The 22,345-nt window shown below is 41.5% G+C and overlaps 1 long non-coding RNA gene across 5 annotated transcripts in view; it reads left to right on the top strand.

Annotated features, from left to right (window-relative positions):
* The window catches only part of LOC110198310 (uncharacterized), a 48,087-nt gene that overhangs the window by 3,293 nt on the left and 22,449 nt on the right, over positions 1 to 22,345 (top strand). For 3 of the 5 annotated variants that reach the window (XR_013485980.1, XR_013485976.1, XR_013485979.1), the window contains exon 3: positions 1,346 to 2,873. The exons of the other annotated variants lie outside the window; for them this stretch is intronic. This is a non-coding gene — a long non-coding RNA (uncharacterized LOC110198310). The remainder of the gene's footprint in view (positions 1 to 1,345; positions 2,874 to 22,345) is intronic. 5 annotated transcript variants of the gene reach the window in all.

Genomic DNA, 22,345 nt, shown 5'->3' with positions numbered 1-22,345 from the left:
AGTGCTTTCTGTTTCTATTATTTTTCCTGTGGGTATTTTGTGTCTTATGCATTTTCTGTGGAGGGTGAAATAACGGCAGCCATATCTACAATACTAATACACTGAGTGCCTATGTGGGAATTGGGAACCTTGTTACCCATATTTGGGAGAATCCAGATATGTCATACCTAAGCTTTATTTGGGAGATTTCCCTAGAGAGAAGCTCCAGGGCAGGGGCTCAAGCCAAACAAAGAAACTGACTCTCTTCAGGGTCAGAGAGCCAGAATCAAATTCAATCTGTGTGAGCCAAATCGGGCTCGGGGCAGGAGGAGAGAGAGAGGGGTATCGAAAGTTGGCCATGGATAACAGTAAGTTAGTGGGCAAGGGGGGGAAACAGAGACAAAAAACACTGGGCTGGGAATACAGACACTTGGGCTCCAGTCACAATTCTGTTATTAACCCCAATTGTGGCTTTGGGTAGGTCGCTTCATCTCTTAGGGGCAGAGCTTCTTTGGCAAAAATGAGAATGTCGGATTAGATGATGTCTAAGGTTCCTCCAAGCTCTGAAGTTTGTTGCATTCCTGTGCTCTCCCTCCTCCCACTGGTGTATTTCTGCTTATCCATACTACTTAGCAGTAATTGATGGAGTAATTGTCTCATAAATTCCCATCAAGGGTCTGGAATTGATGTAGGTGGTTAATGAAGATGTGCCTGCTCGCCTAATAATTTCCATCTCTTTAACAGAATTGGCATTTGCATTCCTAGAATGAGAACCATAGAAAAAAAACAAAAACAGGGTTGCTGTTGGATTTCAAAAGATCTAAAAGATTCCTTAGGTTCCAAGGGGCCTTTTCTGATTGCTTCCAATGCAGCAAATCTGTCTGTCTCTGTCTTTGTCTTTCTCTCTGTCTCTCTCTCCCTTCTCCCTCTCCTCCCTCCCCCACTGCTAAATAACACTTGTAAGGGAGTGTATCTGGATAGCATAGAATCTTTGGGAGCCCAAGGGACTTTGTTGATTGAAAGACAGTCCTGACAGTCACTGCACACAAGTCCTGAGTATGAGGCTTAGCACAGGTAATTTCTCTGAGGGCAGCATTTTTTGAAAAGTAAACTGAGAAAAAGCTAAATGACGATGACTATACTTGCTGTGCCTAATCCCTTCCAGGAATAGCACATAGGCTGAGTAGCAGATGCAGCAAGGGCCCTGCTGCAAGGAGATGTGACATTGGGTTTCCCTTCTGGGAGGGTTTCCTTTCAGCTATGGGCTAGACAGACCATACCAGTGTCTGCTAAAAGTAGCTTTCCTTCCCTTCAGCTGAGTTCCCATCCATGCTGCTGGCTTTAGCACATTGCATTTTTCATTCAGATATCCTTAGTGCACACCAAGAGCTGAAGCAAGAGCCGACCCATGAGCATATGAAGAATTGTTGGCTCCAACTCACCTTTACACCCCACTCTTTTCCTTTGCTGTGGAGACAGAGGACTATTTGGGAGCCAGTGCTGGGACCTGACTGTGTATGTACCCACCTATCCGGGCAGCTGCAAGAGACAGAGCAGAAAGCATGCCAATGGGAGAATGTCAACCAGCAATATTTGTTTATGAGTAAAGCGTCTGGCTCGCTCTCCCATGGGTCAAAGAAGCAATAGGAAGAGATAGCAACCAGATTCAAAATAGGGAAGTGGTTTGCTCTGAGAGGCTAAGGGAGGGAATAAGCAATAATCAATCACCTACTATGTGCTAAGCACTGTGGCAAGTTGCCTTACTATTATCATCTCATTTAATCCTCACTATAACTCTGGGAGAGGCAGCTAGATGGCTCAGTGGATAGAGGCCTGAATCTGGAGTCAGGAAGACCTGAGTTCAAATCCAACCATAGATACTTACTAGCTTTGTGACCCTGGACAAGTCACTTAACCTCTTCACCAGGGAAGGAAATGGTAAACTTCTCCAGTACCTTTGCCAAGGCAAACCATGGACAATACTGGCATTCTATGGTCCACAGAGGCATAAAGAGTTGGCCACAACTGAAGAATAACAGCACAACTCTGGGAGATAGATGCTATTATTATCCATTTTACAGTTGAGGAAACTGAGGCAGACAGAGGTTAAGTGATTTCTTAGGGTCACATAGCTACTAAGTGAATCTGGATTTGAACACAAGTCTCCCTGACTCCAGGTCCAACATTCTATCCACTTTGATACTTAGCTTCAGGAGTTTAGAGGTGACTTGTTCATGGTGACCAGCTATTTAGTGGCAAAGTCAGATCTCCTAGTTCAATCTTCTTCCTATCATACCATGATGTCTCTGAAAACAAATGATTCATTCTCATATTCTCCAACCTAATGTCTTATTATCCCCCTACCCAGGCTCTTTGTCTCTGCTAAAATAAGCTGCTCTCTATCTTTCACACATGAATTGCTTATTCTCACCTTCCAAACCTTTTCACAAGGACCATGACTCATTTTAAGTGGTCCTATTTCTTTCTCTGTTTCCCTTCTTCATTCCCTCCTTCACAATGTGGCTCAAAAATCAAAGAAAGGGGAAAAAATTCTGCGTTCAAAAAATATGTTTTGTAGTTGTTTTGTGGTACATAGCACTAGAAATTGGGGGGGGGTTGCCATTAATTAGGAAATGGTTAAATGAATTATGGTATAGGAATGTAATGGAATACTATTGTGCTGTAAGAAGTGAAGAAAGGGATTGCTTCTGAGAAACCTGGGAAGACTTATTTGAACTGTTGCAGAGTGAAATGAGTAGAACCAGGAAAACAGTTTGTAATATAGCAAAAATGTTGTAAAAACCATCTAGAAAAAACTTTATTGTGAACTCTCATCAGTTCAACCATGATTACAGAAGACTGGTGAAGAATGCTACCCACAGCTTGACAGAAAGGTAATGAACTAAATATGCGGAATGAGATACCCATTTTGAGACATGGTCAATATGAGAATTTGTTGCTTGATTGTGTATGCACAAATTTAGGGAATCCACCCTAAATATGGACTACTCGTGTCCAACTTGCGGTAGAGCATCCCAAGCCAGTATTGGTCTGATCAGCCACAGTCAGACAATTACAATGGTCCTCTTCAGGAAAAGGAAGGACAACACCCAATCAGCTCTGAGCCCTAACCCTTATCTACACATAAGCCAAAGAAAGCTCTTTTCCTAAAGGCTTTCACTCTAATCTCTTAAACTTCCCATTTCATTGGTCAGTCAGGCAGTCAACTAGTATTTATTAAGTGCCGGTTTTGTACCAGGCACTGTGCTAAGCACTACAAAGCAAAATCAAAAACAAAACAGTACCTACTGTCAAGGAGTTTACAGTCTTATGGGGGAAATAACCTGCAAACAACTAGGTACGAACAAGGTATATTCAGGATAAGTAAGGAGGGTTGGGAAAACCTTCTTGCAGAAGGTAATGCAGCTACAATCATATCAGGCTGAAGGAAGCCCAGGAAGCTAGGAGGTGGAGATAAGAAGGAAGAACATTCCAGGCTGGCTATACAATTTATTATCAGTGTAACAAACAACAGAAAGACATTTAAATATTTCAACAATGATTAGCTATGAGAAAGATTACAGAGTCCCTTCTTCTGACCATTATCTGCAAATGCTGATTTTTACCACAGAACCTAGAAATATAGGTCTCTCAGAAAAATTATTCAAGTTTCTTATCTCATATCTCCCCAGAAAATGAATTAAATGAAGTTGTCTCCCAGTGTCTCTTCAGATTACGTCTCCTTGACAGTTAGCTCATTCGATCTCTCAGGAGAGAAGTTTGCTCAGCTCTTTCTCTTTTCCTCACATAGTCTTCTCTCCAGCCATGACAGTTAACTCTCTCTGGATGGATGACAGTTAAATTATGCTTCTGAAATGTTATTCTGTTTCTTAAAGACACAGCTAAAATGTTGCATGGTCAAATCAGGACCCCATAGTCCCTGTGAGAGGGGCTTTTGAAGCTGATATTTTATATTATTAAAAGGACTAACCATTTAGAAAGGGAAATGGTGATCACCAAGCCAGCATGGCTTCGTCAAAATGGCTCATGTCAGACTAACCTAATTTTCTTTCATGACAAAGTTTCTATACTAGTAGATCAGACAGTTCCAAAGACTCAGTGTGTGTGTGTGTGTGTATGTATTTTATATATATACATATATATATATGTATATATATACATATATATATAAAGAGTGTGTGTATATGTATATATAAATAGTGTATATGTATATATAAAGAGAGTGTGTGTATATGTATATATAAATAGAGTATGTGTGTATATGTATATATAAATAGAGTATGTGTGTATATGTATATATAACATGCATATTTCAACAAAGCATGTGACAAAGTCTCATGCTATCCTTGTGAACAAGCTAGAAGCATAATACAAATCAGCATATGATATATACAGGAGGCAGATAATGGATAAATCGCTTCTAGCTGAAGGAGTCAGGGAGCATTCATAGAGGAGGTTGCATTGAGGTTGTCCTTAAAGCAAAGGTGGGATGTCACAGAATCTCTGAGCTGAACAGGACTTTAGAAGCCACTTAATCCAATCCACCTTCTACAACATCTGCATAAGCAGTCATCCATCCCCTTTATTTAATAATAGTACAGTCTGGTGACTCCATAGTTATTTGGATGATTGATCTAAAGAGTAGTTATTAACTAACTGATTGATATCAACTTGGTGAGAGGTACCTAATAGAGTACACTAGGGATCTCTCTGTTTAACAGTTTTATTTGTGACTTGGTTGAATGTCTAAAATGCATGCTTGTCGAATTTTCACATGAAATGAAATTGCAAAGGACAGCTAACATGATGGATGGTGGAGTCAGGATTTTTTCATTATCAAATTTTATTTTTAATTTATGGAATAAAACAAGCATTTCCATAACATTGTACAATAAAAAGATCATTGCATGTGAAACAGCAAATCTGCGATTCACAACTTCCTATTCCTTTCAAATATACAACAAAATTGGGGCAGCTAGGTGGAGCAGTGGATAGAGCACTGGCCCTGGATTCAGGAGGACCTGAGTTCAAATCTGGCCTCAGACACGTAACGCTTACTAGCTGTGTGACCCCGGGAAAGTCATTTAACCCCACTGCCTAACCAAAAAACCCCCCCCAAAACCAAATATACAACAACATTATCATATAAATTTCTTTTCTGCCCCCCCCCCAGGATCCAAGAAGATTTTGACAGGGTATAATGATAGTTTGAATGTAGACACATTTAATAGAGATAAATGTAAAGTCCTATACTTTGAGTTTTAAAAAATCAACTTTATAGATACAGGATGTACAAATACAAGACTCTATAGAATGTGGCTAGATGTGTGAAAGTTTGCGTGAAAAAAGTACGAAAGTTTAATGGCATGAAAAGTTAACATGGGTTAACAGCACTCTACAAAAGTAAAAAGTCTGATGTGATTGTAGACTGCTTTAAGAAAAATAATAGTGTCCGGAATAAGGGAGGTAATGTCGCTGCTACATACTCTTGCCTGGTTCCACCACATCTAGAGTATTATGTTCAGGGCTGGACATTGCATTTTAGAAAGTTGTTGAGAAGAGTGACTAGTAGGTGAGGGACCTTGAAATCATGCCAAATGAAGATCAGCTGAAGGGACTAGCGATATCAAGTCTGGAGAGAAGACTGCTTTGGTGAGGAACATGATAGCTATCTTTAAGTATTTGCAGTATGTCATGTGGAAGAAGATTAGAGACATTCTGTTTGGCCAAAGAAGGGAGGACTAGAAGCAAATAATAGAAAATGCAGAGCCAGATTTAGGCACAATATTAGGGGGAAAAAATCTCCTAATAATCAGAGCTGTCCAAAAGCAAAATTGACTGCTTTGGGGCACAGTGGGTTCTTCTTCATGCAAGAGTTGGGTGATTAGTTGTTAGGGATGTTGTAAAGAACCCAGGAAGACCTGAGTTTAAATCCTGCCTTTGGACACTTACCAGCTGTGTGATCCTGGGCCAGTCTTTTGACTTCTCTTAGCCTCAATTTCCTTATCTGTAAAATGGGGATGATAATACCTGTTTCACAAGTGTTGTGAGGACTGAATGATTTAACATCTAAAGTACTCTGCAAACCTTACTGTGCTATACAATTGATAGTTATTATTATTATTATTATTATTATTATCATTAATAGAGAGATTGCTATTCAGACATAGGCTAGTAGGCCTCTGGGGTCTCTTCCAGCTCTGGGCTTCTGTGGCATCCTATTCTTCCATCAAAGGCCATCTAAAATGCCACGTCCATGAACCCTCCCTGATTTCTTTAGTTGCAAGTGATTTCTCCCTCACCTGACCTTGTAATTTTTATTCCTCTAGTTTATGTTTCTGTCTTACCTCTCCCTACTAGACTTTTTTTTTGGGGGGGGGGAAGTTGGCAGTGGGGTTAAGTGACTTGCCAAGGGTCACACAGCTAGTAAGTGTTATATGTCTGAGGCCGAATTTGAACTCAGGTCCTCCTGAATCCTGGGCCAGTGCTCTATCCACTGTGCCACCTAGCTGCCCCTAGACTTTCCTTTTAGGCAATTGAGGGTAAGTGACTTGCTCAGAGTCATACAGCTAGTAAGTGTCTGATGTCAGATTTGAACTCAGGTCCTCCTGACTCCAGGGCTTATGCTCTATTCACTACACCACCTAGCTGCTCCACCCTACTAGACTTTAAGCTTACTAAATGCAGGACCATTTAAAATTTTTCTTTTCATCTGCCCTTTTACCTACTACAGTGCTCTGAATATAATAGATTCTTCTGAATTGATTCATTCATACTGACATGACCCTAGTTCGGCCTCTCACGACCTCTCGCCTGGACAATTGCAATAAACTGTTAAATGTTCTCTGCCTCTTTTCTAACAGTCTATCCTACTGCATAGCAGCCTGTCAAATCTTGCTAGAGCACATGCCCTTCCCTGTGTGCAGTTAGTTGACACAATGGATAATGTTGGACCTGGAGTCAGAAAGACGAGTTCAAATGTGACCTCAGACACTTACTAATGTGTGACTCTGGGCAAGTCACTTAAAGTTCTGTCTGCCTCGATTTCTTTATGTATAAAATGTGGATAATAGTAGCATCTATCTCCCCGAGTTTTTATGAGCATCTAATGAGTCTGTATTTATAAAGCACTTAGTACAGTGCCTGATGCATAGTACACACTTAATAAATGCCTGTTTACTTCCTTCCTTTGGTTAAACCCTTTCAGTGGCCCCCCATTGCCTGCTGAATAAACTTCTGAGGTCCCTTCCAGCTCTAAATGGATGGTCATATGATCCAAATTCTTTAGTTGGGCATTCATGACCTTCTATGATTTTTTCCCAGTCTCCTTTTCAAACATTCTCCCCCATTATCCCACATTCCGGAGAAACTAAATTTTCCTTAGGTAAGGTCTATGTTAATGCTCTTTCTTATTCCTGGAACGTCCCTTTCCTCAGTTCCCTTTACCTAGTTCATATCTATTGTTCAAGGATCACCTTGAATGTCACTGCCCTCAAAAGGCCTTAAACAAAAGTGACTTCTTCCTCATTGGAATTCACAGCTTTTTGCTTCTTTTATTAGCTCGTGTTACAATTATTAGCATACATGTCATATCTTTATTACCAGACTGCAAACTCCTTGGGGTTAAGGTCTTTGTCATACTCTTCTTCTGTGTCTTTCTCACTATATGCTTTGCACATAACAGGTCCTTAATACATATTCTCTGAATGAATGCACAAGTGGATTAAAAGTCACATCCTCCAGGAAACCTGCCCCAATTAACCTCATCTTCTACTTATCTCTTTTTCCCTGTCATGTTATTTCCTAAGCTCTTAAGAGGTAACTAGGTAGCACAGTGCATAGAGCTGTTGGAGAAAGGAACACTTGGCTTCAGATACTTACTATCTGTGTGACCCTGGGCAAGTCATTTAACCTAAGTCTCAGTTTCTTCATCTCTAAAGTGGAATAATAATAGCACCTGCCTCTTAGGGTTATTGTGAGGATTAAATGAAATAATATTTATAAAGTGATTTGCAACCTTTGTGGTTGTTATTGTCATTAGTTCCTCCTTCATTCTCTAAGAGGACCAGTGACATCAGGAAGGTGATGTCTTGACATGCAAGTGAATTGGATTTGAGTAAGGCAGAGCTGTGCAAAGTCATCAGCCTCACCCTCTCCTCCAGAGTCATCCGAGTTCAGCAGCAAGACATAGGTCAAGACAACTGGCCAGGCCCCAGGTGCCGTGGCAGACCTTGGCCTTTTTAAGCTTGGGTTTTCCCCAGGTCTCAGTTTGTCTGAGGCAGCAAACATTCAGTAATTAAAGACTATGTAAGAACTGAGGCAAAAGATGGCCTAGTTTGCCTTCATTCAAAGAATCAATGTGAGAGGGGAAGACTCTCGGAGTTTCTGACCAGAACAGAAACAATTGCTATTTACGCTCACTCTGAGTCATCAAACCCCAATCTGCAACCCTTGAAGTTTGATATAAATAATAGCTATTACTATCTTACGTGGTTGTGTAAGGATCAAATTAGATAATATAAATAAAGCATTTTTGCAAACCTTTAAGTGCTATACAAAAATCTAGTTATTATTAAGAAACTGATTCTGTGGCAAGTAATCTAGTATTTGTCAGCATCTTGGTACACAAGTATTGTCATCTTGTTTTATTGGTGTAATTCTGTTTCTCCAGTTAGCTCAAGAGTTCCCTGACGGCTTGTATTTTCAATTTTCCTCCATGTCCCCTTGTATTGTTTGCCACTTTCCCTTACCTAGGAGAAACATTAAAGACACCCTTTCTTCCAAATTTCTCTCTTTCAACTGAATGTAGTCCCCAGGAGGAGCCACAATTAAGATATAGTTATGTTTCTGGGAAAGGGATAACATAATAATCCAATAGCACCCACCATATAAATAACGTGCCAATGAATATATCAGTTATGTTACATCAGTTCAGACACTTTTTGTAGTAGCAAAGAATTGGAAACAAAATTGATGTCCACTGAATGGGGAGTAGCTAAACAAACTGTGGAACACAGATGTACGGGAATGCTACGGCACCATAGGCTAGAATCCAGGCCTCTTGACTCCAGATGCAGGGTTCTTTCTACTCTACCTTGCTATCTCATCTGGCATTGGCTGTGGGTATTCAGTGGGCCAAGTTGGCTAATAGCAATAAGCTTTGTTGACTTGACAGTTTTGCAAAAGGTAGCCTCCATCCATTTTGAGTGCTAGTGTAAGATTGGGTTTTTGGGATGGGACTGTGGAGTGAGAAAATACGTGTTTAGCTAACTAATGTGCTTAGTGTCCCAGGCCTCAAGGCCACATGTGGCCCTCTAGGTCCTTAAGTGCAGCCCTTTGACTGAATTCAAACATCACAAAACAAATCCCCTTAATAAAAGCATTTGTTCTGTAAAACTTGGACTCAGTTGAAAGGCTGCATCCAAGGACCTAGAAGGCCACATGTGGCCAAGAGGCTGCAGGTTCCCCACCCCTGAACCTTAGGCCAAACTTTTAAACCTGGCCTTTAGGTTTCTTTCTCTCTCTCTCTCTTCCTTCCTTCCTTTCTTTCTTTCTCTCTCTTTCTTTCTCTTTCTTTCTTTCTTTCTTTCTTTCTTTCTTTCTTTCTTTCTTTCTTTCTTTCTTTCTCTCTTTCTCTCCTTCTCTCCTTCTCTCTTTCTCTCTTTCTCTCTTTCTCTCTTTCTCTCTTTCTCTCTTTCTCTCTTTCTCTCTTTCTCTCTTTCTCTCTTTCTCTCTTTCTTTCTTTCTTTCTTCTTCTTCTTTCTTTCTTTCTTTCTTTCTTTCTTTCTTTCTTTCCCTTCCTTCCTTCCTTCCTTCCTTCCTTTTCTTTCTCTCTCTCTTTCTTTCTCTCTCTTTCTTTCTCCCTCCCTCCCTTCCTCTCCCCATAGACTCTCAAAGATCACAAATTGCAGAGCAGATGCTGATTTGCATTAGAAGAGGAAGTTTCTACCCTGAGAGCTCCATATACTAGTCAAAACATAGGTCATGTCCAAAAAAAAGATTATTATCTTTATCTGTCAGGACCCAACCCCCTACTAGTTTGTAGGTGTCGTGAAGGCAGGTGTCTAATCTTAGTTTCTCTTCCTGGGCGTAACACAATGTCCTACTCACAATAGGTCAATGATAAATGTCAGTTGAGATGTGATTTTAGTGGAGTTGAGCTGCACAGAAGCCTTCCTATCAAGAACTCCCCTAAATGCCCTTCCCCTGTTAGCCTGTAGGGGGTCTCAGAGAGCAAAGAAAGAAGGCAAAAGAGCCTGGACCAAAGAGAAATAACAAGGAAGGTTGAATGAGGAGAGGTTGTCACAACTGAGCTCTTTACAGAATAATGAAAACCCTGCAATTATTGAAACAATTAATTAGCTATAAGAAGTGTAGGCCTGCAGCTGAGTTTCTGGGCTTCACAAGGGGGAAGATTTAGGCATCTCAGGAGTCACTTTGGTCTTCTAAACTTCCAACCAAGATTGTCCAGCTCCTTTTTAGATTTCTGGATAGCTGGATGTTTAATTTTTTTTTTATGTGGGTGGAAGAAATAGGTAGAGCCACATTTTACAGACCTGTGAAAATCAGCGACCAATAAAGGCCTAGCCAGGCCTTGAGGCAGCTGTAGTCTTGAAGCAAGAGTACTAGATGTGGGATCAGGAGATGCCTAAGTCTGAATGCAGGCTATTTACTATACGTGGGACCTTTGGTAAATCACTTTCTGCATCTTAATTTCCTCATTTGTAAAATGAGGGGGTTGGACTATCTGATCTCTAAGACCTCTCCCTTCCCACTTTAAATCCTATGATTATAACTAGAGAAGCTAGGACTTACTGAGCCTGTTTATTGCCTGGATTGATAGGGAGCCACTGAAGCTTTCTGAACAGGGGTGTGATGTAAATCAGAATAGTCTCATGGAAGGATGAGACAGAAGGGATTGGAGAAGGAAGGCGAAAAGACTCCTTCCAAGACTGTTTCAGTAGTCCAGACTGGTGGAAACAGAGGTCCTGTAAAAGGGAGTCAGCCATACTGAGAATTCTACGCCATCCAGATCATGCTGTAAATCTGTAAAATGTCTCCTTCTGTCTCTTTGTACCTGTGTCTGTCTAAGCTCATAGGTTCCGAGCTAAAAGGGAACCTTAAAAGTCACCTAGCCCAACCTCTTGATTTTACAAATGAGGACCCTGGGACTCAGAGAGAGGAAATATCTTGCCCGTGGTCTTCTACCATTTGATGTTGTTCAGTTGTTTCAGGCATGTCTGACTCTTGGTGACCCAATTTGGGGTTTTCTGAAGTGGTTTGCCATTTCCTTCTCTGGCTCATTTTACAGTTGAGGAAATGGAGTCCAACAGAGTTAAGTGACTTGCCCAGGGTCACACAGCCAGGATGTGTCTGAGACTGGATTTGAACTCAGGTCTTCCTGACTCTAGGCCCTATGCTCTAACCACTTTACCACGTAGCTGCCCATGTCTTGACCATAGCTGTCTCCATTATGTTGAGAACAGGGATAGTGACTGCATTTGTGATTTCATCAGTATAAGGAACTCCTAGGTGAGGAAATTCCCTCTCCCAATCATCAATCATTTATTAACCACCTACAATGTGCCAGACATTGTACTAAGCACTGGCCAAAAAGAGGCAAAAGACAGTCCCTGCCCTCCAGGAGCTTATGATCTAATAGAGGAGACAACATGCAGGTTAGTATCTTTTCTGCAACTTAAAATCTTAGAGTGGGATAGCGAGGTGGTGCAGTGGATAGAGTTCTGGCCTTGGAGTCAGGAGGATCTGAGTTCAAATCCAGCCTCAGACACTTGACCCCATTGCCTAGCCCCCTCAAATTAAATCTTAGAAAGTTATCTGCTGCAGGGCTTAAACATTTTGGACTTGGACCCCTTTTTATTGGTTTCTGTGGCATTTGTTGGCATCTTATGGCCTGAGGACATGCACAATGCAAAGTGTGCATGCTCAGTGTTCAGAACCAAGGCTACACAGGCCAGCACTGCCAGAAATACCTCAGATTCAATCTACGTTTGATTTTTAATTAATTTTTGGTTGCTGTGTGTTCAGAAAGGTTTTACTATTGCCAAATTTATCATGACCCCATGGGTTTGTGACCCACAGTTTAAGAAGGGCTGAACTGCAGTGATATCAAACTCAAATAGAAACAGAGGCCACTAAACAGTACCTAAGGATCTTTGCAGCTGCATATTGTCTTAGAAAACCACATATTAACATTGTATTTTATTGTTATTTTAAATTTATTTTGCTAAATATTTCATAACTACATTTTAATCTAGTTGGGAGCACTTGGGAGTGCTGGGGCCCATATTTGACACCTCTTTTTTAAACTTTCATGTCTCTACAGATGCCTCTAAACTCTAATCTGCAGGTTAGAAGGTTAGAATTCGGACTTTGTTTCTTTTAGGTGAGAGTTTTATCTTAATTGTTCTGAGTCTCCTATATGGCTCCATTTTTTTTTTGCTGTGGGCTTTAAAAAGTATTAGAAGAGACTGGCTATGGTGGCACATGACTGTAATTATGATAATTATTACTTAGATAGTGCTTTAAGGTTTACAAAGCACTATGCATGTTATCTCATTTGATCCTTACAACAACCCTGGGAAATAGGTGCTATTATCCTATTTTACAGATGAGAAAACTGAGGTGGAGTGAGGTTGAGTGACTTGCCCAAGGTCACACAGCTAGTAAGTATCTGCATTGGAATTTAAACCTTAGATCTCCCTGACTCCAGACCTAGAATTCTACCCACTGTACCACCTAGCTGCCTGTATCCTATCCAGTACACTAGGCTGTCTCTTCTAGCTGGAGGAGAAAGAGTTCTTCCACTTCAGCCCCAGATCACAGCAAAAACTCTGCTAAGAATAATAGTGTCTGAGTCAGGCTTTAAGCTCAGATCTTCTTGACTCTAATTCCTACTCTTTCCCCCTGTATCATCTAGCTGTTTCAATCCCTGCTGCTCATGAGGCTGAAGCTGATGAATTACACTCGAGTTCTAGGATTCTGAGCTTTAGTCAGTTGTTCCTTAATTGTGTCCAACTCTTCATGACCCCATTTGGGGTTTTCTTGACAAAGATACTGGAGTGGTTTGCCATTTCCTTCTCTAGCTCACTTTACAGATGAGGAAACTGAGGCAAACAGTGACTTGTCCAGGGTCACACAACTAGTAAATGTCTGAGGTCAGATTTGAACTCAGAAAGATGAGTCTTCTGACTCCAGGACCCTCATGCTATCTATTGAGCCTCCTACCTACCTAGAGTTCTGGGATACACTAAGACACCCAATGCAGTAAGCCCTGTAGAAGAATGGTCCAGCTCCGTCGACTAAGGAGGGGTGAACTTAATCAACCAGATTGGAAACTAAGTAAAGTCAGCTCCTGTGCTGATCTGTATAGGACTGGATCTGTGAATGGCTGCTCCCAGCCTGGGTGACATATGGAGACCCAATCTCAAGAAAAAATGACAAAAAGAAAAACACAAGAGTCAGGAAAAAGCAGAGAATGGGTAACAAAGGTAGATGAACAAGCACAGAAGACAAAGATTAAGAAGGAAAGAGACACCTAGACAAAAAAAGAGAGAAATAGCCTGAGGGAGAGGAAGGATAGCCATTCTAGCAGTTAGAGGAAGAGGCCTGTGGGGAAGGGCCTGCCAAACCAGACCAGAGGAAGAAATTATTCAGAGAAAGAGATAAGGAATGAGTTCGTGTTTGTGTGCGTGGAGGGGGTGAGACTATCTAAGAACAGTCTAGGTCATTGAAACATGTGAAGGAAATGGGGGGGAGGGGTGAATGGGGTGAAGGGAAGGGAGACAAACAAAGAGACAAGATGAGAGATAAAAGGACTATCCTCTTCTTGGTTCTGCTTAAGAGGAGGTTGGGGCGACCGAGGGACATGGGCTTCAGAGAAGCCGTTAGTTCCAAACAGGGCAAGCCACTAGTCTAGTCCATTAGAGAAACAAGGAATCCTTCTCTTTGGGACGCCCATTCCTTGTTCTCTAGTATTGCTAAGACTAATTTTGGGAGGTAGGGGTAGCTGCTGGGAGGGTAGACCCATGTCCTAGGAAAAGTTTTATGAACTTAGTACCAGAGGTCAGTCATGTCAAGGGAAATTCTCCATGACTATTCAGGGGGTGGCCCTGAGGCCACCATGACATACAAAGTGAGGATTCAGAAGGTAGGTGAAACAGACAGTTTATTAAGCACATACCCAGAGATTTGGCCATGGGGAGGAGGGAAACATATACAGGAGGTGAAGAAAATTGTTAATACAAGGACAGAAAATTGTTAATACCAAATGTAATATGGACTGCTGAAGAGGTCTAGGTTTTGGGGTGCTGCTGGAACCCCAAGATCATGGTACTGGGCCCTGCCTGAAAGAATTCAACTCAAATCTCCTTCAGCCAGAGGAAAAGTTTATTAGTGATAAAACACTTAGGCCAGGTGACACCCATAGGGTGGGCGGGCATGAGAGGTTCTCAGCCTGTTGGGCCTGAGATTCTCAGCCCCAAATGAGGGCCCCGGTAGATCTTATATACTTTGGGTGACCAGGTAAGGGTCTGGGAAAAGGGTCTGGGTATGAATTCCCAGAGACTGGAATGTCTAAGAGATTGAATAGACAATGGGAATAGATGATGAGATCAAAAAGGTAGGGCTAGGGCTTTCAAAGGGAGATGAGGGGCTGGGGCCTGTAGACAAAGGGGAGCCAGATTCCCTTTGGTGCAGGGGGCAAAGACCTGGCTTGGGCCACCACCCCACCACTGCCACTCCCTTAATGATCCTAGTACCCTTAGAATTTCAGTAATGTCTTTACATTCCTACTCCTAAAATATTTACTCTGATTAGGTTGATCTGAACCATATTCTAAGTACCCCCACCCAGAGATTTTACCTTGTAAAGGAACCTAGATCAGTCTGGATCTCTCCTTCTAGTGTCTTTGCCTCTTTCTGTTGGGATTCATGGCATGAAGGACAAAACAGCCAGAATGAAAGTTTTTTTTCCTTACCAGAACTGCCAAGGACCACTGGGGTCTCATGACCAGGCCTTACTACCTCCTAGCTACATCCTCTCCTCTCTTCCTAAAGCTATAAGAAACTTTTGCATGGGTCTTGGAGTTGAGAAATCCATTGTGCTCTGCACTTGTGGGACATCCCCCCAGGGTAGCAGATTTGCTGCTTTGTTATCTCAATTAAAGATGCTTTATTTCTCAACTCATGGCTTTGACTTATTTCAGGACTTGATGGAGCCAGCACAGAGGAACTAGACCTCTCTTCTCCTGACCTTTAGTCATGGGGTTGGTCATTGCTGGGACCTGATACCAAATCAAGGTCACAGAGGCCTGAGTGGTTATCTGGCCTGTGATGGTAAGAGGAAATGGGGATCAGAATTGGTACGATTGACCAGCAGAGTGCCCCAGGGTTAATTGGGTTAAAGGTCCACCTAAAAGACGAAACTGGCTGCTAGTGGTTGAGTTTTGTTTGGGGGAAGTTGTATCATTTAGAAAGGACATTTTCAGTGAAACTGAAGGGTTGGAAATAGGATACCTCATCTTTTTCTGTCTTTGCATGAAGCAGACAGCTTGAGACAGCCCTATACTCTGCCCAAGGCAAAAGAAGAAGAAACAACTTAATTGGGGCTGCAGCCTTTTTGCTAATGCAAGAAGCATCTTCTTGCAGTTTTTAGTGAACCATATGTGTCCTTAAAATCCTAGCAGTTATAGAATGTCAGAGCTGGCAGGGGCTTGAGAGCTCCTCTAGCCTATGCCCCCTCCCCACCTCTTTTTGAAGAGAAGGAGACTCAGGCCCACATAGGTGGTGTAATTTGCCCAAGATCACATCATCATCATCAACAACAATGTCATGCTGAAAAAGTCCTTTGCTCCAGAGAGTTTCCTAGCCTAGTGATTTGCCCAGAATTAGTGAGGTGGAATTTGAACCCAAGTCTTCCTGTCTCCAAACCTGTCTATCCACTGTGCTACTCTGTCATTCAATTCTGTTCATTTGAGTTTTGTCATTAAAAGGGGAGGGTGGCTCAATGGATAGAGTGCTGGGCCTGGAGTCAGGAAGATGAGTCTTCCTGAGTTTAAATCTGGCCTCAGACACTTACTAGCTGTGTGACCCTGGGCATGTCACTTAACCTGGTTTGCCTCAGTTTCCTCAACTGTAAAATGAGCTGGAAAAGGAAATGGCAAACCGCTCCAGTATCTTTGCCAAGAAAACCCCAAATGGAATCACAATAAGTCAGACACAACAGAAAGAACTCAGTCAGATTAAAAAAAAAAAGGGTTAGAGCCAGACCTCTCTAAGCCTCAATTTCTTCATTTATAGGATTGTAGATTTGGAACTGGAAAGGATCTTAGAGGACATTGAATCTAACCCCTCATTTTACAGATGAAAAAAATTGAGGTTTGGAAAGGTTAAGTAATTTTCCTGAGGTGGTCCAGCTAGTAAGTGTCAGAGGTAGGATTTGAACTCAGATCTTCCTGATTCCAAGTCCAACACCGTATGCACTATGCAATGCTGCCTTTGAATAATAATGATAAATACTGATGATAATCTGCTTCCCAGAGTTGTTCTGAGTATCGAACGAGACAAGGATGCATTGTGTTTTGTAAATAGGAAAGACTATATAAAAATTGGCTGTGGGGGTCCCTCCTATAGAACTGTCATTTGAGGAAAATGCAAACAGAAGGTGAGTTCCTTTCTCTACAAAACCAGGTAATTTCTGTCTGCTTTTGAAATTCAAACAGGGAGCTCTGGCAGACAAGCTATAATGGCATCAATAAACTGAGGTGACCTCAATCGAAACAAACAGATGTTTTCAGTTGACAATTTATGGGTAAACACTGTGTAATTAATGCATCTGGTGAGAGGTGTATCCTGTTTACTTCCAAGTTTACCTTAAGCTGACAGATATTACAGATACACCTACACAGATATAGTAATACCTCCTTTAGCCCTGAAGGAAAGAGATGTTCCATGTAAGTGAGTTTTTCTCACATTGTTTACATTTTTAAAATCAATTTTTATTTTTCAATTATCAAGCATTTATTTTTTCTCCCTCCCACCTCCCATGGTGGGGAAGAAAAAGAAACACAGAAGCCTCCTGTCATATAAAGATTGTCAAGCAAAACAAATTCCTTCATTGGCTAAATTCAAAGATGTATTTCTCATTTTGCTTTTTAGTGACTTGCTCAGGGTCACACAGCTGGTGAGTATTTGAACTCACTTCTTCCTGACTCCATGCCCAGCACTCTATCCATTGAACCATCTAGCAGTCTCTAGGTAGATCTGTAATCTCATCAATTTGGATGTTTCCTTCAATGGTACAAACTATGACCCATCCAATTCTGTCCTTTCTGTGAGACTCTTGTTGTTGGCCTCCCGTTACAGTTCCATTCAACATGTCGGTGGCCTTCTTCACTTTCTCTAATCATCAGTGGAGCACTCTCACTATCTGATGAATCCCTGGTCTCACCATCCCATCTTCTTTTCTCTGATGACATCGTTTACTTCTGTTCTTCAGGGGCTTCTCATTGGCTGTTGGAGCTTGCTCCTGGTCATTACTTGATTCTCCACTGTCCTCTGTATGATCCTTAAAAATCCACCCCCCCAGACGGTTGTATTCTATATCTCCCTGTTATCAAGACAAATGTCAGTGTTCAAACCCTTTGTTTCCATGAGAAGCATCAAGTTGTTAAAGAAGCTTTACAATTTCCAAAGGCAATCAACCGTCTCCCTATCTTCCTCCTATTCACTCAGGACCCAACTCATTGTCCATTTGTGATGTCTGTCCCAAGCATATATATTACTGATAGTTGAGCTCTCTAGGTTTCACTTTTAGTGGAAATCTTTGTTTGTTTGTTTGTTTCTTCCTTCCTTCCTTCCTTCCTTCCTTCCTTCCTTCCTTCCTTCTTCCTTCCTCTCTCTCTCTCTCTCTCTCTCTCTCTCTCTCTCTCTCTGTCTCTTTCTCTCTTTCTTTCTTTTTTTTGTTTAATAGTATTTTTTTTCTAATTACGTGTAAAGACAATTTTCAACATTTTTTGGGAAAGTTTTTGAGTTCCAAATTTTTCTTCCTTCCCTCCTTCCCTTTCCCCTTCCCCGAGATGGTAAACAATCTGATATAGATTATACATGTGCAATCATGTAAAACATTTCTACATTAGTCATGTTATGAAAGAAGAAACAGAACAAAAGGATGCACCCCACCCCAACTGAAAAATAGTATGCTTTGATCTGCATTCAGACTCCATCGGTTCTTTCTCTGGATGTAGATACCACTTTCCATCATGAGTCTTTTGGAATTGTCTTGGATCATTGTATTGCTGAGAAGACGTAAGTCAATCATAGCTGTTCATCAAACAATGTTACTGTTACTATGTATGATGTTCTCCTAGTTCTGCTCACTTTACTCAGCATCAGTTCATGTAAGTCTTTCCAGGTTTTTCTGAAATATGCCTGCTCATCATTTTTTATAGCACAATAGTATTCCATTATATTAATATACCAACAGCTTGTTCAGCCATTCCCCAACTGATGGGCATCCCCTCAGTTTCCAATTCTTTGCCACCACAAAAAGAGCTGCTATAAATATTTTTGTACTTGTGGGTCCTTTCTCTATTTTTATGATCTCTTTGGGATACAGACCTAGTAGTGGTGTTGCTGGATCAAAGGGTATGCACAGTTTGATTGCCCTTTAGGTATAGTTCCAAATTGCTCTCCAGAATGGTTGGATGGGTTCACAACTCCACCAACAATACATTAGCATCCCAATTTTTCCACATCTTCTCTAACATTTATAATTTTTGATGGAAATCTTTCTGAAATATAGTACACACCTCCATATTTTCTTATCATCTGTCATTTGTGACAATAGGACAGAGTTGGCATCCTTTTCTCAGCCCCTTGGAGTTTGGCAGGAGCTCACTTTCAAGACAGAGTTCTTTCCAGTTATCCTCAGGATCACTTCTGTGTAAAGGTCACTTGTTCAGAGAGCAAATGACACAAGAAATTAGATATTCATTTTCTTATTGCATGAGAGACTGGGAGGGAAAGGAGGGATACAGGACTATAAGTCTCAGCTACATGGAGAAATTTGAACTATGTAAAAAATCAAAATATATCAGTAAAAATTTATTTCAAAATAAAAGAAATTCACTCACTTGATTCATATATTGTCCTCTGTTAAAATAATACATGAGAGGAGGAGTGATCTAAGGATCATATAGTCCAACTCCTCATTTTACAGATGTGGAAACTGAGGCCTAGAATGACTCTTGCCCAAGGTCACAAACCTTTAAAGTAACAGAGCCAGTTTCTAAACTCGGGTCCCCTGACTCCAGAACCAATGCTCCATATTTTTAATTCTTCAGAGACTCTGTCATTCCATATTTTCCTGCCATTCAGAATTCCTGGACTTCCAGCTGCTCCTCTATGCAAATATCCCCAAGCAATATATTAATTAGATTGTTATCAGCTTTCATTTATTCATTTATCACAGAGCTGTCAACTTTACAACTGAATAAGAAAGGATTTTCCTAATCAATCTGATAAGCTAAAGATATTTGAGCCAATGCCCGGGAGGCTCTCACTCCAGGCTCCTGTCCCCTCCAGGCTTCCCCTGCTTTCCTTCAAGGCTCTGTTAAAATCCCACCTTTGGCAAGAAGGCCTTCCTGGTCTCTCTTAATGCCAGGTCCTTCCCGCCACTGATTATCTCCATTTTATCTTATCTGTATCTCCTTTGTACGTGGTTGTTTGTTTATTGCCTCCCAGGTGAGACTGTGGGCTCTTGAGAGCCCTGGCTGGGCTATATTTCACCTTTCTTTGTATCCCCAGCCTTTAACACAGCACTTAGCATATTTTTTGGTTGTTCAGTCATTTTCAATCCAGTCCCACTCTTCGACTCTTTGTGACCTCATTTGGGATTTTCTTAGCAAAGATACCTGGAGCGGTTTGCCATTTCCTTCTCCAGCTCATTTAACAGATGAAGAAACTGAGGCAAACAAGGTTGAGTGACTTGCCAGGGTCATACTGCTAGTAACTGTCTGAGGCCAGATTTTAATTCAGGAAGATATCTTCCTGACTCCAGTCCAGGCACTCTATCCACTGTACCATCTACCTTAGTTTGTGGTAATGTTTAATAAATGTTTGTTAATTTGACTGATCATGTTCAATAAGTTCCTCCAACAGCCTGGTGGAATTATAGGGTGTTTAGCTTTTTGATGAAGACAACAGTTGGGAGTGAGCCGCAAGTGGAGTGAGGGGAGGGAAGAGGCAAAGAAATGTAGTCTCCAATAGCTACAGGGAAGAAGTTAAACAAACCTTCTTAGGGCTAACTCTTGCTTTTTAAAGGTCCTCTAGATCCTTCAGCCAGCTAGCTGCTAGAAGTGCCCTAGGCCTGCCAGTGGCCTTCATCCAGTGGCCCACACCCTGTAATTTCAACAGGTTGATTGAGGAATTTTAATTTGAATCGTCCACTAACAATGGTCTACATTATGTTATTAGGTTGATTAGGTAACTCCTATATCCTCTATTATCAAATTGTTTAGGAAAACTGCCAAATGACTCCTTTGTTCTTCCAATAAGTATTTGCTAGTGCAATGGAGAAAACCCAAAGCCAACAAAAGTCCCTGATCTCAGGGAGCTTATGTTCTGTGGTAGAGGTTGTTATCTTACCTTCTGTGAATTAAAAAAAAATGTATAACTATTTCAATATAATTGGTTTCCTTTGTGGTCCTATGATTTTGTGTATTTAAAACTACTATTCTGAGAAGGGATTGATAGGTTTCAACCAGACTGTCCAAGAGGCCTATGACTCCCAAGGGGTTAAGAACCCCTGTATTAAAGGAAAGCAACTGGCACACACAGAAAATTATATATGATGTACAAAGTAGATGCAAAGTATTTTTTTTGGTGGGAAGGAGGGCACTAGCAAGCTAAATGGGGATTCAGATAGACTATCCAGGAAATGCCAGCTAGGATGAGTCTTGAAGGAAGAGATTCCATGATGCAGAAGTGGGGAGGGAGAACATTCTAGCCTTGGAAGATAGTTGGTGCAAAAGCGCAGCCAGTGGGGATGAAATGTGGAGTGTTGTGAATAGCAATCAGGCCAATTTGGCCGGGATTTAGAGTATGTGAAGAGTAATATGCAATAATTCTGAAAAATTAGGCTGGAAAGCCAGCCAGAAGGATTAGTATTTTATCTTTCTTAAGTAGGGAAGCGGTGATGTGGTCAGACCTGTGCTTTAGGAATGTCGATTGGCCGCTGTGGGGAGGATGGATTGGAAGGGTGAGAAGGGGAGGGGAGAGTGGATTCCAGGAGACCAACTGGGAGCCCGTAGGGTAAAATAAAGAGGTCCTGAACTAGAGTGGTTGCTGTGTGAATGGAGAAAAGGCTAAGGTGCATGTGCTACTTATACCTTAGTATTAATTTTGCTGAGATCCATCTTACCTTGACATGGTGGGAGGGAAGGTTTTTTTTTTATTAATTTCTTTTAATTTTTAAGGCAATTGGGGTTAAGTGACTTGCCCAGGGTCACATAGCTAGTAAATGTCAAGTGTTTGGTCTGAGGTCGGATTTGAACTCAGGTCCTCCTAACGTCAGGGCTGGTGCTCTATCCACTGAGCCACCTAGCTGCCCCCAAGGGAAGGTTTTGATAGGGGGAAGATATAAGTCGTATGATACTTGAGGAGCCCTAGTCTGTGGTTTTTGTGGGAGCTGGGCAGGGGAAGGCAAATTTCCGGGCAGCAGGGGAAGAACGATAAGATTCCTGGGTCTGTGGTGGTAGTGGAGGAACAGAGTGAATTTAAGATATCAAAGATAGGTGTAATGGGGCTTCTCTGAGAAGCATTTTTGCTGTAATCCTAATAAAGTTGTCCCTAGCCCCAACCTTCTAACTTCCTTCCAGGCCCCTCCAAACAGCAGGCATGTCCTGATTTAACCACATAATCTGGCTCAGGCCTCCAGACTCAATATAGTCACTGCCCCTAGCTAGCCATGCCCCCAGATCCAATTCACATATTTGAATAGGTGTATTCTTGCACTCAACCACAATCACATCATCCATTTAGCTCAAGATGGGACCACGATACCTAACTATCCATCTTGACCAGACAGGACCACAATAGCTAGCCTGATTCAGAAAGTAGCCCAACCAGGATGTGTAACCACCGAACCATAGAAGGGACCTCTTCCTTATTACCTGATCTCTTAAGAAACCCCTCCTGCCTTTTTAATATTCATAATTTCTATTGTGTAATCAGCATCATTACGCTATAAATTTGCCTATGTTGTCTTACTAAGTTACTGGTTCCTCTTGGAACCTAGCCCATTTCTGAGGGACACCAATCCTCAA

The sequence above is a fragment of the Phascolarctos cinereus genome, unplaced genomic scaffold (assembly GCF_003287225.1).
Source record: "Phascolarctos cinereus isolate Bilbo 61053 unplaced genomic scaffold, phaCin_HiC Scaffold_4;HRSCAF=312, whole genome shotgun sequence".
NCBI lineage: Eukaryota > Metazoa > Chordata > Mammalia > Diprotodontia > Phascolarctidae > Phascolarctos > Phascolarctos cinereus.
The sequence above is the reverse complement of the archived record's forward strand: the minus strand, read 5'-3'. Positions and strand labels throughout refer to the sequence as shown.